The following is a 16,121-nucleotide window of genomic DNA, read 5'->3' on the forward strand; positions in this document are numbered from 1 at the left end:
TGATGTGGCAGAAAATTTGTATAAGGGACGGTAATCGAAGACATAAAGTTAGATGGAGCGTATGATATTGCAAGATTTTGAGCAGTCCCCTCGGCTCTACTCAGTTACTTCTACCTAGCCCGCCCGGTTAACCGTGCGGTGTAGCACACGGCTTTTCGGATTGGGAAGGAGAGCCTCGTCCCCGGCACGAATCCGCCCGGCGGACTTGTGTCGAGGTCCGGTGAGCCGACCAGTCTGTGGATGGTTTTTAGGCGGTTTTCCATCTGCCTCGGCGAATGCGGGCTGGTTCCCCTTATTCCGCCTCAGCTACACTATGTCGACGATTGGTGCTCAAACAAGTTCCCCACGTACGCATACACTACCATTACTCTACCACACCAACATGGGGATTACACTCGTCTAGTGTGAGACGTTTCCGGGGAGGGGGTGGTTGGGGAGGGGGGGGGGGGTGTCGACCGGGGGCCGAACCGCACAGTAACTCTGAAAGAGGTGTGGGGTAGCGGAGGGGTGAAGTGGACTGCGGTAGCCGTTGTGGGGTTGCGGACCACTGTGGCTGCGGCGGGGATGGAGCCTCTCCTTCGTTTCTCAGTCCCTGGTTAACGTACACTACAATATACTACTTCTACCTAACTATTTGGAATCATTCAACTAACTCAATGAAATTCCGAAGACTAAATCACCCTTTTGCATTCCAGTCTAACCCTCAGTCTCTCACGTTCTCGATACCGAGAGGATATTGAAGCCTGACCTTCCATCATTTACTTGTCTCTTTCCCTAGTATCTAGCACGACATAATTATGAAAGCCAAACAAATGAAACAAACAAGCCTTGTAACTGATCTCTGTCGCAAAGAAACTCATGTAATACATAGCGGCTTTTTCTATACTCTATAGCGACAGGAAAAGGATGGATATCGTATAACACAGGCTGTCCACTTGTATACTCCTTAATACGCATGTGAATGACTAAGGAACAACTTTTTGTTAAGTAATTGAGATGTGTTACATTTCTGATTTCACAGAGAAAATGACTGCTGTCTAATCAAAATAAAAGCACTCATTTGCGATACAAGTGCATCTACTGTCGCCTTTTGTGTAATTACTTTCGTGGCTCATACAAACATTGCGGATCCAGAGTAGCATGCTGCTTGGAATCGCACATTTTACTCTATAGATTTGCTGTAGACGGTGTGTCTGTGAGGCTGCCGTGATGTAACAGGTAGCTGCAACAGACGTGAAGAATGCAGGCGTACAGCATGCAGCTTGGACTATTTTTAGTAAAGGTGCCATGCTATCAATGGCTGAAATGCTTGAACAGTCCAACTTGCGTAAAAGGAGTAGAGAGCTGTCACCAAAGGTGAGTGTAGGATAGTAGTAAGCAACTGGAATTGGCTGGTTTTAAGAGATACTCCTAAAGATTGAAGAAGAACTAAAAATACAACCTCCCTTTTAATTTTTATATTTTCAGTTTCTTCTGCACGACACGCCACTCAGTAATACCTGACCAGAGAGAATGTAAGAGAAAAAATTACCTTAAAAAAATGGTTCAAATTGCTCTGAGCACTATGGGACTTAACAGCTATGGTCATCAGTCCCCTAGAACTTAGAACTACTTAAACCTAACTAACCTAAGGACATCACACACATCCATGCCCGAAGCAGGATTCGAACCTGCGACCGTAGTGGTCGCGCGGTTCCAGACTGAAGCGCCTAGAACCGCTCGGCCACACCGGCCAGCTGTGACGGGATATCTTTAACATATCTTGGGCTGCTTTCCAAAGATAAGTTTAGGAACAAAACTGTCACTTATGTTTTTACAAATGTTCTATGTTTATTAATCCATCGTGGATGTGCCTTCGGCCGGTTCCACATCAAACATTCAGACTGACCAAACTAGTCCTACACTTTTTCGAAGATATCAGCAGTTACTACGTTCAAAGCTGTTGCTGCACAATGACACAGTTCACCCAACTTTATTGGAATGGGCGGCTCATAGGATAAGTGTTTGACAAACTCAAGAAACTGGATGAAATTCACGCCACACAGTTCTAACTGAACTGCATGTGTTGAAATGAAGATCAGAAAGTAGATTTAGCTGCCGTGTTAGGGCCACCTCGACTCTATATTCGTTGGGGGGTTAACGAGGGAGAGACTAAGCTAGAGGCTAGGCAGGTCTCTACCGAGAATCACATGAGCTGGCAACTCCTAACTGGGGCCCAGGTAAAGTTCTAGCTTCGATGTGTACGTTAAAGTTCGCGTTAAGTCATTTTTGTGTAAGATATAGTCTTGTCAAATCGAATGAATGTTTTTGAAGCGTCTTGTATATCAAATGCAGTAAACGTGAACTGTTCGTAGCTGTTCTTTTAAATGGTTTCATAGTGATTAACACGATTAAGAATCAGGCATTAGTCTGAAACTGAACTTTGTACTGGAAACCAGTCAGCAGTAAACTTATGTGTAAATGTAAGTGAGGCAAAAATTAAGAACTATGAAATTCGTAGGTTTTGTTCTGCGATTTATGTAGAGAGTTTCAGTGTTCAAAATATATGATGATGAGTCGAAATTAATATTAATGGGTTATAGAATCTCTTTCTTTCAGTTGACGTATTGAACGTTTTGCACACACAAACACAAATGCAGTTTTCAGCGAGCTACATGGTGAAGTAAATTAAACGTCCGTATTTCCTCTGTCTGTAGCACTACAGACTAAAATAAAGCAGACGAGTTTCGATCGCTGTTACATTAGCGATATTAAGTGCAGGCCAGGTCAAATATGCGCCAGTACATCGAATACCTGTCAAGATGGAAGACAGACGTAGCTGAGGCCGTACTTACAATACAAATGTGTTGTTAAGTGAATCTTGTTTCTTAGTGAATAGTCGTGTGAAACTTTACAACCAAGTGGCTGGACATGTTTTTGTATGAGACAAAAGATAATTTATATCCGTTTACATGTAACAGTGGAAGGCATGATAATTGTTTTAGAGAGGTGAGAGAATTTACCGTATCACAGCTTATTGTAGACATCTTTTAGGGCTTTTAAGCAACAGATAATGGATGGGTATAGATTTAGACTCGCTGTTAGGCGTTTATTTGTGATGAGCCAAACGTGTGGACTCGCACCAGTGACGTGCAGTGCGGAACGAAAAACAGTTAAACGAGCAGGAGGCCGTCTGGCATGGATAATTGGTCCCTTCTGCAGCCTGATGTGGCTAACTGCAGTACTGGTTGTTGGAATAAACGGCACATACAGCGTCATTAAAACAGGCCAACAACCTGACCTCCCACTGCTAATCTCTGTTACGAACGTACTTTCCTCTTTGCTCACATGTCTAGAGCCTGCTGCAATACTGACCACTTGTCTGTTCACAGGACACAGATATATAGTACACGCAATTGACCATCTAGAACTGGTGGATGCATTACTTGCCCGTTGCAAAAACTCGGACGGAATGACAGAGTACAGCAAAACCCGAAAAACAGCGAACTTGTTAACGTATGTCCTAGTAGTTCTCGCAGGTGGGCCCACTGCCTGTATCATCGGTGGCGTGTTCGACAACGTTCCAGGGATACGGGAGTTCCTTTCGCTCCAGGTATTTTCCACCTTTTGGCACGTTCAGTTCCTCAGCACCGTGCTGGCAATTCGAGACCGGCTGGGCGACGTGAACGTGCAGCTGCTGAGGGGTGTGCACCCTCCAGTGGACAGCGAGGCGGACCTGGAGGCGATGGTGATGCGCACTGGACTTCCAGGGGCGCCGGTGGCGCTGGAGGCTCAGCTGAGGCGGCTGCAGCGCGCCAGGCTGGCCCTGCACCGCAGTGCCCGCCTCTGCCGACAGCACTTCGGGCCGGCGCTGCTCGTGAACGTCCTCGCCACCTTCGTCTTACTTATCACTCTGTCGTATCAGGCAATGTTGGTGCCACGCGACAAATTACTGTCTCCCTTCCAGAAATGTTTCACCTTGGCCATTATTTGCTTGTGGATATTTATAGTACTGAGTCAGTTCCTCTTTACCTGCTGGTTATGTTCTTCGACAGCAGACCGTGCTATCAGATCGGACCTTATAATGACCAGAATTAAAGTATTTTTGCGATCCTGGGAGACACTCGATGTTTTCTGCTTGCCTATGGATAGGCTCTATTTTTCTGCATTTGGCTTCTTTGATATCTCACTATCTCTCTTTGTGCCTTTCCTCGGCGCTGTCATGTGCTATATCGTAATACTTCTGCAATTCTCACCATGAAACCTCATATGTTACAAGCTCTGCATTGCGAGCAACATAAATGTTTTGAATAACATTTTAGAATCATAAGTTCCTTATCTGGTTAATTGCCATTTCTGCGCAGCTAGATTTCAGTCTTACATCAACTAAATAGCTAGCACAACCTTGCGAAACATTATAAAAAATTTTTGATACAGTTAGGTCTCCTAAATATTCCTGAAAGAAGATGTCTGAGATTGGAAATATCGCTAGACTCACTACTGATTGTTATAGCTTTCCTCTGAATGTATCTTGAGAAACTTCTATTTAAAATCCAGTACTTGAAGCATAGTTATCAGTGTAGCTTGTGGTACTACTTATGTTACTAGCATCCAGAGTGTTGTGAAAAGCTTACTTTACACAAAGAGACACGAGTCATGGGATAGCGATACACACATATATGGACAATAGTAGTATACCAAACAGCATGTATAAAAGAGTAGTGTATTGTCGGAGGCGTCATTTAGACTCACATATACAGATAGTGGTAGTACCACGTACACAGCGTATAGAAGGGCAGTGCATTGGCGGAGCTGTGAGTCTACTCAGGTGACTCAGGTGAAAAAGTTTCCGACGTGATTATGGTCCCACGACGGGGATTAACAGACTTTGAACACAGAATGGTAGATGCAATGGTAGTATTGCATACACAAGGTATGTAATGCATTGGCGGAGCTGTCATTATGCTTAAGTGATTTATGTGAAAAGGTTCCTGACATGTTACATGTGGCACGACAGGAATTAATAGACTGTGAGTGCAGATTGGTAATTGGAGCTAGGCTCATGGGACATTTAAATTCGGAAATCGTTAAGACATCCAATATGCCGAAATACACCGAGTCTAGGGTGTGCAAGAATAACAAATTTCAGGCATTATCTTTCACCATCGACAATGCAGTGACCGACGGCCTTCACTTAGTGACTGAGAGCACTATCGTTTTCATAAAGTTTTCAGTACTAACAGACAAGCAACACTGCATGAAATAACAGCATAAATCAGTGTGGGACACACAACGAACATATTCCTTAGAACAGCGAGGCGAAATTTGGCGTTCATGGGCTATGGCAGCAGGCGACCGACCTGTGCGCCTTTGCTAACAGCACGATATCGCCTGCAGAGCCTCTCCTGGGCTCGTGACGGCTGGGAAACAGTGGTCTGGTCAGATGAGTGCTGATATCAGTTGGTAAGAGCTGATAGTAGGATTAGAGTGTGGCGTAGACTTCGTGAAACCATGGACCCAAGTCCATCTCAACCGAACATTGACTGGGAATGGTTATGATCGGCTACTTTGAGACCATTTTCTGCCATTCATGCTCCCAAACAACGATGGAACTTTTACGGAAGACAATGCGTCATGTCATCGTGCCACAACTGTTCGCCCTTTGTTTGAAGAACACTCTGGACAGTTCAAGTGAATGATGTGGTCATCCAGATCGCCCAACACGAATCCCATAGAACGTTTATGGGATGTAATTGAGAGGCCAGTTCGTGCACAAAATAATGTGTCGGCAACAATTTCGTAATTATGAACGGATATAGAGGCAACTTGACACAACACTTCTGAAGGGGACTTCCAACGACTCATTGAGTCCATGACATCTCGAGTTACTGGATTATGCTATGCGAAAGGAGGTACGAAACTGTATTGAGAGGTATCCCATGACTTCTGTCGCCTCATTGTATAAGGGCGAATCATCTAGTCTTCTTGTCCATAGCAATGTTAGCTGCGTAACTCACTAGTGAATTTAATGACCGAGTTTAGTCTCTGTTTATATTAAATGTATCAATAACAGTTGTATCAGAGGCTGTACATTAGGCTTCAGTCTTAGGAACCAGAGCTATGTTGCAGATTTGTTTAGGCCAGTCGGTGTGGCCGAGCGGTTCTAGGCACTTCAGTCTGGAACCGCGCGACCACTACGGTCGCAGGTTCGAATCCTGCCTCGGGCGTGGATGTGTGTGATGTCCTTAGGTTAGTTAGGTTTGAGTAGTTCTAAGTTCTAGGGGCATGACCTCAGACGTTAAGTGCCATAGTGCTCAGAGCCATTTGAACCATTTTTGCAGACACGGTTAGTTAATGTGATGTATTTTTAAAAGGACATACCTGCAGAGAAAGAGATATTGAGGAGGTGGTCACACAATGTTATTCCAGGAGGGAACCAAGCGGTATTGTATCGTCAAAACGGGTATTTTGTTGGCCCACAAGTTTAGCGATAAGAGCACTATGGAAGCACCAGTCAAAGCGACCAGAATACTAGAAAAATTATGGTTCAAATGGACATGAAGATTTGCAAATATCGGTTAACTACTCTAAACATTACTCAATAAAATGCAGCAATGCTTTTAGAATGGTGCATTTTGGAAAGTACTGAAGAAATACCAAACAATGTTACTTACATACAACTTTTCTGTCGCACTGAAGGATAAAAACTTCTTAATCTCCTGTTAGAAAAGACGTGGAGTATATTTTACAGAATGACATGCACTAAGGCTTCGAAGTAAATGTAAACCTGCAATATTTCAGTTTGTGTCAATGTCATAACTAACACTCAGGAAAGCAATACTGAAATAAATGTCAAAGTTATAGGTATATTCTTGTTTCCTTTGTTTATTGTAGTGAATGTTGGAAATATATTAAGCCTTTGTGAATATATTGTGTAAAATATAGCTGCAATCGTCTAGTTATAGAACGATTTTAAAGCACGCTACTTAAATTAATGTACTGATATTCAAAATCCTTTCCATTGGAACTTATTGGATTACTGTAATCAGGTGCAATGCTTATCAATAATAAAGATATGCAGTAAATCTCTTACCTCTTAATTAACTGCTGTAGTTGTCCAAAACTGTCCTCTACCTATATAAGCTTACTAGAACGATAGAATAACGAAACAGTCACACAACATTTATTGCTATAATTAATATATGTTGCCGGTTTTCCTCTGTAGCTTTAGTTACATATTATAGCATTACACAAAATGCAATTGTAAGTCAACAGATGTCGTGATTCTCTTCCCAAAAATACCAGCCAAGTTCCTAACAACGTGCAGGAATCCTTTGGCTACAATTAAGGCTTCTTTTTCTTTGGAAAAGACTTGTTAATACGTTATAACTGTATGCCGTACTTGGATTTGCACCTTTCATAGACAGTGCGCAACTATTTATGCCATGTGGCCATGTTCACGGATTGACTAAAAGATTTTACCTTCCACAGGCTCATCTCCTTATCACTTTTTTCTGAGATTTTAAGCGAACTAATAAGGTAAGTACCAGATGTTCCATTTCATTGCAAATACAGTGAATGTGGAATCCAGGTCTGCGTTTTGAGGAAGTCAGTCCAACAATCCCAGCAGATACGTGAACCAATATTCAACGCACCTTGCTTTGTAGACAATAGCAGTGTTATGTTTCTGTAGAAAGATTGGATTCCCAATTGTTACTCCAGTATCTGTAGCACACTACAGTCTACAATGTTTTCGTTATCACCTGCAATTATTTTCCGCTCGACAAACGCTCAGGAACGCAGCACAACACAGGTAAACCAGCTCCAGACGTACAATGAACACCGATAAAAAGTCTTTTTGATCTAGGTTTCGGCCACTTCTAAGCGCTTCATCAGAAGTAAAACATTTAAAATTGGCATGTCACGTATAAAATAAATATGAAGCGATAACGCTTTAGTCACAAAAAAAAGAAAAGGAAGAAACCATAGGAGGCAGGCCACTAAGGGCTGCATTCTACTTCTAATTTAATATTTTGTTACTAAAGCGCTATCAAATGGTTCAAATGGCTCTGAGTACTATGGGACTTAACATCTGAGGTCATCAGTCCCCTAGAACTTAGGACTACTTAAAAGCTAACTAACCTAAGGACATCACACACATCCATGCCCGAGGCAGGATTCGAACCTGTGACCGTAGCGGTCGCGCTGTTCCTGACTGAAGTGCCTAGAAACGCTCGGCCACACCGGCCGGCAAAGCGCCATCGCTTCATATTTATTTTATACGTGACCTACCAATTGTTTTAATTCTGCTGCTATTGATTTATCGACCGTCACTCTATCTCGTGCCAGGCATTAGTTCCTATGATCAGAGGATACTCGACGGCAGCACAACAATGAAACCATTCTAACCAACCATTTCTTCATTGATCTCTACACCTTAGTGGCCATGACAATTATAGGTAGTTATTCGGAAGCATGCTGTAAGGTTTCTAGCCAGCAGTGAAGATGGGAGTCATTCTGTAGCAGTAACTCCTGATCACCAGGCTGAGATCAAGGTGCGAAACTCTTATAAGCTTTAATGCAACATTTATATTATTTGCTTCACATTCAGAAACTCTGAACAAGTCCTTTTTATCCGCAGGCAAATGAGCGAATAGAAATGGTACCTAGATCTACGTATTTCTAAAACGATAAGCCAGTGTGTAAACAGCCAACGCAACAACTGGGACACGTACTTCGAATTCGCTGTCTCGGCTTATAATTCCAAATAGATACCAGTACAGACCTTTCGCCATACTAGGTGAAGTACGGCATAAAGATGCTTTGTCATTTCCATGTGATAAAGCCTAAACGAATAGCCGCGTGGTCCAGGGCGCCTTGCCACGGTTCGCGAGGCTCCTTCCCCTTCGTCGGCGGTTCGAGTCCTCCCTTGGGCGTGTGTGTGTGTGTGTGTGTGAGTGTGTGTGTGTGTGTGTGTGTTTTGTCCTTAGCGGAAGTTAGCTTAAGATAGATTAAGTAGTGTGTAAGCCTAGGGACCGATGACCTCAGCAGTTTGGTCCCATTGGCACTCGCCACAAATTTCCAAAATTGCCTAAACGTGCAGCTAAGAGTGAGTCAGTAAAGGAATTTGCGAAATGCTTACGTGAAGTTCGGCAAAAGGTGAAGCAAACTGACACGTAAAACCTACAACATTAGAAACAGGTAGGGCAACGTGTACAGAAACTACCATAGCATAGAATTGGTCAGTGGGTATTAGCAACAAACTAATATGTGCTTAAACGTGGTCCCTACCAAGTTATTGAAATGACTTCGCCAGTAAAGACTATTATCGACGAAAACGTCTATTGTTCATGGTAGCTGGATCAAGCCATTCAAAGGAGCCGTGAATGCATTGCCTCAACTTCCACCAGTTACACAAGCGTCAAAGGAACCGTCAAAAGAAGACAGGAAACGATTATCTAATGACGATCACAATACACGCAGTGTAACTCTCGCACTTGAATCACAGAATAAGTAATTGTAATCACATTTACCAGCCTCTATATTCCGGAATATTGTTCTCCAGACAGCTGAATGTGTCACTAACTGCCTTTCAGTCGACACCGAAATTATCTTGCGACATAGGAGAAGTAAGGATTGAGGTTTGCAGGTTAAGAGATGTGTTCGTAGAATTACTCAAGGAAGCACAGAGACACAGTTCTAGCGGGAATATTGGATAAGTACCAAGAGTTGAGCCTCCCTTATGGGAGATTGAGAACACAGCTAAAGAAAATAACAAATGTAGTACCACAGCCACTAGAGATGGCGCCACAAGATTAGACGTCAGGTTCGCGTCAGCTGCCCACAATCTGCTGGTCCTAAGCGCTGTGGTTTGCTCCCTCATGCATTTGTTGCCGCGTTTACATTGTCACCAGTGCAGTTCTGTACTTTCGCGCAATGTCTTGTGTTCACATGTGGTTTTAGTCTTCCGCGGAACAGTGCACTGACGCGTGTTTGGTAGTGAGCGAAGCGCAGGAGCAAGAGCCTAAGTGTAGTACTACTCTGGTCGGTCTACGTAATATTTCCGAATTTAGTGTATTCCGTATTAACATTGCAATACCATCCGCAGAATCTCGATATGTGGGCATATGTTTTGATTCTCCAAGAAAGAGATTTAAACTAAAACGGAAATTACGGGATTTAACAGTAAGTTATTGCGTAGAACAGAACTTCGATACTATGACAAGGAATATATTTGACACTTCAGAAATGCAAAATGAACTCCATGGAAAAATTAATTATTCTGTTTCAGACACACCCGATCTTTGTCTTCTCCACTCATTTGGTTCTTGGTTCAGAAAGTGTAATGAGGAACAGAGTTTTTTAACGGAATGCAGAGACATTGCAGCAGCAAGAACGAAGTTTTGTTTAAAACGCACTTGCTGTATGGTGAGGACAGTAGTGGCGTAGCGTGAGGGGAGACTTTGAGACTTAGTCTCCCCTGTATTGGTGCTTAAAAAAGATGCAATAGTAATTCATAACAAAAATATAAACAACTTTCTACTAAGAGCACTGAATGTGCCATGGCATCATTGCAGCCCGCGCCGCCGCACCCTGAGTACTGGTGATCTGCCTGCTTGAGACTCGACTGCTCTCAGTCTCTGCCTCCCTTCCCTTACCTGGCTGTGTTAGTGGCATTCTCGGCTCCCCTCCACTTCCCCTCTTCCACGAAGGCATGTGCGCTGCACTTGCTACCAGGTATCGAGACTAGTCTCTGCCTCTTCTATGCTGGCTATTAACACGGAAGTGAACAGTCGCGTGGTTTGTGTTCATAGTCATTCTCGGGTGACTTTAGTTCATATTTTCGTTGTGTCGCCAATATGAATGAGCCAGCAACTGTACACCTTATAGAATTTTTATTAAAAACGCCTTTTTCTACATTAACGTACGGAAAAAGTGCGAATTGAAGGACAAACGACCTACTCCTATACTCAGTGTAGTTTTAAGTGAAGCCAAATAAAAACGCACTTTTCAGACAGACTGGTAGAAAAAGTATGCTTGGCTCACTGCGAATGCAGTTAATAACAGATTATATTGTTATATATGTCTTCTGTTTGGTGGCGAAAAGGAATGATGCAGTGAGGGCATTTGTACAATAAAGAACTATGACAGGAAAGCACAAAAACATCAGACATCAAAACGTCACCTGCAGAACAAAGAATCATTTCAGTTATTGGGCAATAGTAGAACTGAGCACGCCCTTTCTGAAGCCGCTGGTCTGACAGCAATAAAATACAACGAACATGTTGCATACAGCAGGAGAGTATTGGCTCGTCTTATTCAGGAAATTGTATTTCTTTGTAAACAAGAACAAGCTTTTCGCGGCCATCGAGAAGACGAATCCTCCAGCAACAAAGGTAACTATCTGGAATTGTTGGATTTACTAGCTCAAGGAGAGCAGTTAATCCGAGACCATCTGTCATCATCCTCAACCTTTGAAGGAACGTCTCCAGATATACAGAATGATGTATTAGAAATGATAACTCTGGCAGTTAATGAGAAAATAAAATCTCAAATTCAGAACTGAAATTTCATTTCGATTCAGGCTGATGAAACATTAGACGTATCATGCAAGAGTGAAATGAGTATAATATTCAGGTACTGTATAGCAGACAAAATTGAGGAAAGACTTGTTGGATTTTACGATGGTTTTGGAGATAAAACTACCGAAGGTTTGTCAAACATTGTCCATGCGGTATTGAAAGAATGGAATGTGGAAGGAAAAGTGGTTAGTCAACCATATGATGGCGCTTCAGTAATGGCGGGCAGAGAAAGAAGACTACAACTATTGGTGAAGCAGTTCCGTCCCTACGCGCTGTTTCTTCATTGTTACGCACGCCAACTGAATGTTGTACTGTTACATGCCTCCAAAACTATACGACAAGTGCGCATGTTTGTAAGTGATCTTACTGCAATCTATTCGTTTTTCAGCAAATCATCAAAACGAACTGTATTGCTAATTGAGAAATGATTTAAACTGCCACATGCAAGCAACACTCGCTGGGACATTCGTTCCAGGGCAGTTTCAACATCTAGTCATTTCTCAGGACTATCTAGTTTTTTAAAATTACGTATTTGATGATACAGGCTCTCAGTGGGACCCAGAATCTTTGAGCTGTGCTTTGGGAATGAAACGACGGATAGATGATCCTACGTTTGTCTACTTGCTTTGCTTCTACAGAGGGTGCTTTGTTTATGTTGATCATCTCTTCAATGTTCTTCAGTCAAAATTTGTCAGTATAACTGCTTGTCACGACGAAATAAGAACTGTTTTGAGAAACTTAAGACTATTAAGAACGGAAACATTCGTTGATGAATGCATTAAATGCAGCTTGTGTTTGAATGGCAACTTATCATTCTGACAGTCAAAAGACATCTCTCAGGTCACTAAGTTACGAGATACTGGATTTGCAACTTGTTCAGAAGGTTTCAAGACTTTCCCCAAATTCAGTTTGTTGAACTTTTGAACGAAAAGTGTTTGCCGAACTGTCAAAAAGAATTCCCAAAGTTGAAACTGCTTCAATTATTAGAACAGTACCCTTTTTTTCAAACAAGAACAAGTTGAAAATGAAATGTGTAACATATACGCTGATGAGAAAAAAAAACACTTATCTCCAAGAATCCTCTTAAAGTACATTTTCAACAATGATTTAGATTCCGTTTATGAAGAAACAACGAAGTTCCTGATTTTGGTTTTGACCCTACCCGCAACTACAGCAAGCAGTGAACGAAGCATGAGTACTCTCAAACGAGTGAAGAATTATTTAAGGAATTTAATGCCCAACATCCGGCTGTCGTGTTTGAGCACGTTAGCAATAGAAATGTCACTACCTGGAGAGCTATTCAGTGATCAGATCTTTGTACACCGAGTTACAGACTTATTCGTGGAAAGAAAAGAGAGGCGCATTGCACTCGTGTACAAGAAAATTTAAGTGATTCTTCTCTCGCTGCTGGAGTTCTGCAAATTTGTCATCGTTTCTTGAACAAGTTAGTTATTATTATTATTTATGGCGGTGGTAGTGGTAGTAGTAGTAGTAGTAGTAGTAGTAGTAGTAGTTGTTGTTGTTGTTTTATTTGATGCGTTTTGTTTCATTTGTTTAAATTATTGTTTATTGTACTATTTTGTCTCCCTATAATAACTGCAGAGTCTCCCCAACCTTTCCAACCACGCTACGCCACTGGAGGACAGTAGTCATGTAGTATTTTTTGGTGAATCTTTGGTTTACAGAATCACTCGACTAAATATATTTTGCTAGATTTCAATGGAAATATTGGCCTCAAAGTACCTACAGTTACTTCCCTGTACAGCGTATATCGGTGATTTGGTTAATGGATGTTGTGACGAAGGGACAGTAAGAGCCACAAATAAAAGAGGTAGGAAATATTCTCAGTCGTATTAAGACGAGCCGTTGGAAGTACAGTCCTGACGGCGGCATGAAAGTACTCGCGCGTATTCGAACTAAAAATGGAGATTCTAATATTTTTTTCGGAATATTTACTAACATTATCACAACTGACAATACTGTAGGACACTGAGATGACCCCGAGGAGCCTCTTTTCGTGACCGGCCGCGCTGAATGGCAGCGCGTTTTGGGGCGCCATGTCAAGAGTACGCGGCCCCTCCCGCCGGAGGTTCGAGTCCACCCTCGATCAAGGGTGTGTGTTGTTCTTAGCATAAGTTAGTTTAAGTAGTGTGTAAGTCTAACGACCGATGACCTCAGCAGTTTGGTCCCTTCGCAATTCATACTCATTTTCGTGACGGCCGCTATAGTGCAAAGAAAAAGAGTATTTTTAGACGCACGACGAAATTTGGTGAAAACGGTTTTTGGCACGGCAAATAGCGAAGACATACAAACATTGAATAACATGGTGAGACAAATACAGGAAACAGCAGGCACCACTAAAACCACAGGTCAATGGCGTACTACGCAGTTATCAAATGTGGAGCAGAGTATTCTGACACTAAGACGGTACTGGAGCTAGCTATGGAATTAACACAGTTCACGAGAAGCACTATGTGAACAATAAACGACAACCTAGAAAGAGTACAGAATCAATTCAGTCTCTTAGGCGTAAGAGTGGTTGCATCTAGGACGTTATCAGCATTGCTGGATAGTATCCACGGCACAAGAATGGTTGTAGCAATGCTGCAGGATGCGGTTTGCCACGCCGTGCGCGGCGTTCTGCACTGTGGCCTCCGCACCAAGGGAATTTCCCTTGGAACTACAACACGTGGTGGAATTTAAGAACTTGGTGCTAGTCTATCGTATAGCGACTGGCGAGGTCAATACTGACAGAGCAAAGTTACACAGAGGGTTCCAGAAAAGTGTAGACATTCTTTGAGAGATAATATATCTGGAACAAAATACCATATTGTTGCAATTTTGCGCTGTAGCGTAATCTGAAGGCTGCAAAGTGGTAAGTGTACAGTCCAAGATCGCTGCGTTCTATGACAGAGGACGACACGGCTCGAAGGATGGAGTACTGCGAGTGGTTTGAAGGCTTTGCTTCGCGAGTATGTACAGTATGCGAGAATGGTTATTTTGTCTGACGAGATGCAATTCAGACTCAGAGGTACTGTAAACCGCCAAACTGCGTGTACTGGGCTCCTGAAAGTCCTGCCGTTCACGTGGACAAACATGTTAATCTCCCATGTGTTGATGTGTGGTGTGGTCTGTCATCGCACAGTTGGATTGGCCCATTCTCCTTCGCAGGTACGGTAACTACTGAGGTGTATCTTTATATGCTGCAAACAGCGATTTTAACCGCCATCCTGAGGTGTTTGGAGATGAAAGATCGCGCACCGCCTCACTACCACAGAGATTTCGCAGCCTACTTGCATGAAAATCTACCTGAAGGATGAATAGGTCGAAGAGGACCGGTTTAGTATCCACCAGTCTCCAGACCTTACACCTCTTGACTCTTACCAATGTGCGACCTTGAAAATTGAAGTTTATCAACAGGAGCCAGCTACCCTGAACAAACTACGATAAAGCATCGAGGTGTTGTGTGCTGCTATCACACTGGCGACACTAACAGCCATAGTTTGGTCAACAGTTCAGAGACATCGACCATGTTTGGCTTCTAATGGGGTCACATTGAACACATGAAATAACCTTTCCCCTGAAAATGATTGTAATGGTACATAAGTTTGTTCCATTACCATTGAATATCAAAGAGTGTCTACATTTTTATGGACCCTTCTGTATGTAACAGTTCAATTTCTGACAGTGGGCATGAATGTACAGTACCATTGTTTCACTCTTTATCCATATCAAATAAAGTGGGGGAATTATTGGCAAATGGATACAAGTATGAGCTCAGAAAGTGTTGATAATCTTCGAACAGGAATAAAATTACGTTCTGAGGTTACTGGATGACTAGCGGTAAAGAAAGAATTGCAATTTGTCCAGCCATAGTGGTACAGATTAACGCACAGGCATTTGAAGTACAGTTCTTCTTAGGGAAACAGAAGCAGAAGAGGGCCAATGGGAACTGCTATCCCAAGGACCTCATATCCAGAGAGTGAGAGCACAATAAATTTATTCGCTTTTCTCGTCATACATTGTAATTACGAATTGTTAAAAAAAAATTAAAACCCAAGACATGACGAAATGGAAGTAGTAGCGCAAAGCATATACAAGAGGGTTATGTTAGTGCAGCTTGCCTACATTCAAGGACAAATATACATTGAGGGGCAAACCTATTGTTCTCTTTTGATTGACAGGTGCTGAACCTATTCTTCTGCTAAGAGGGTTGTGTTCCCCAAGGGATATTCCTTCGTTTTGATTGAAAGGTCCTTAAAATACTGTTCCCTCACCCATACTCCTCCCCGTCCACCTCCCCCTTCCATTTTCCTCCCCCAATCTTCTGCGAACTCCCCTCAAAAATGGTTCAAATGGCTCTGAGCACTATGGGACTTAACATCTGAGGTCATCAGTCCCCTAGAACTTAAAACTACTTAAACCTAACTAACCTAGGGACATCACACGCATCCATGCCCGAGGCAGGATTTGAACCAGCGACCGAAGCAGTCATGCAGTTCTGGACTGATGTGCCTAGAACCGCTCGGCCACACCGGCCGGCGAACTCCCCTCACCGCT

This window comes from Schistocerca piceifrons, chromosome 1 (assembly GCF_021461385.2).
Source record: "Schistocerca piceifrons isolate TAMUIC-IGC-003096 chromosome 1, iqSchPice1.1, whole genome shotgun sequence".
NCBI lineage: Eukaryota > Metazoa > Arthropoda > Insecta > Orthoptera > Acrididae > Schistocerca > Schistocerca piceifrons.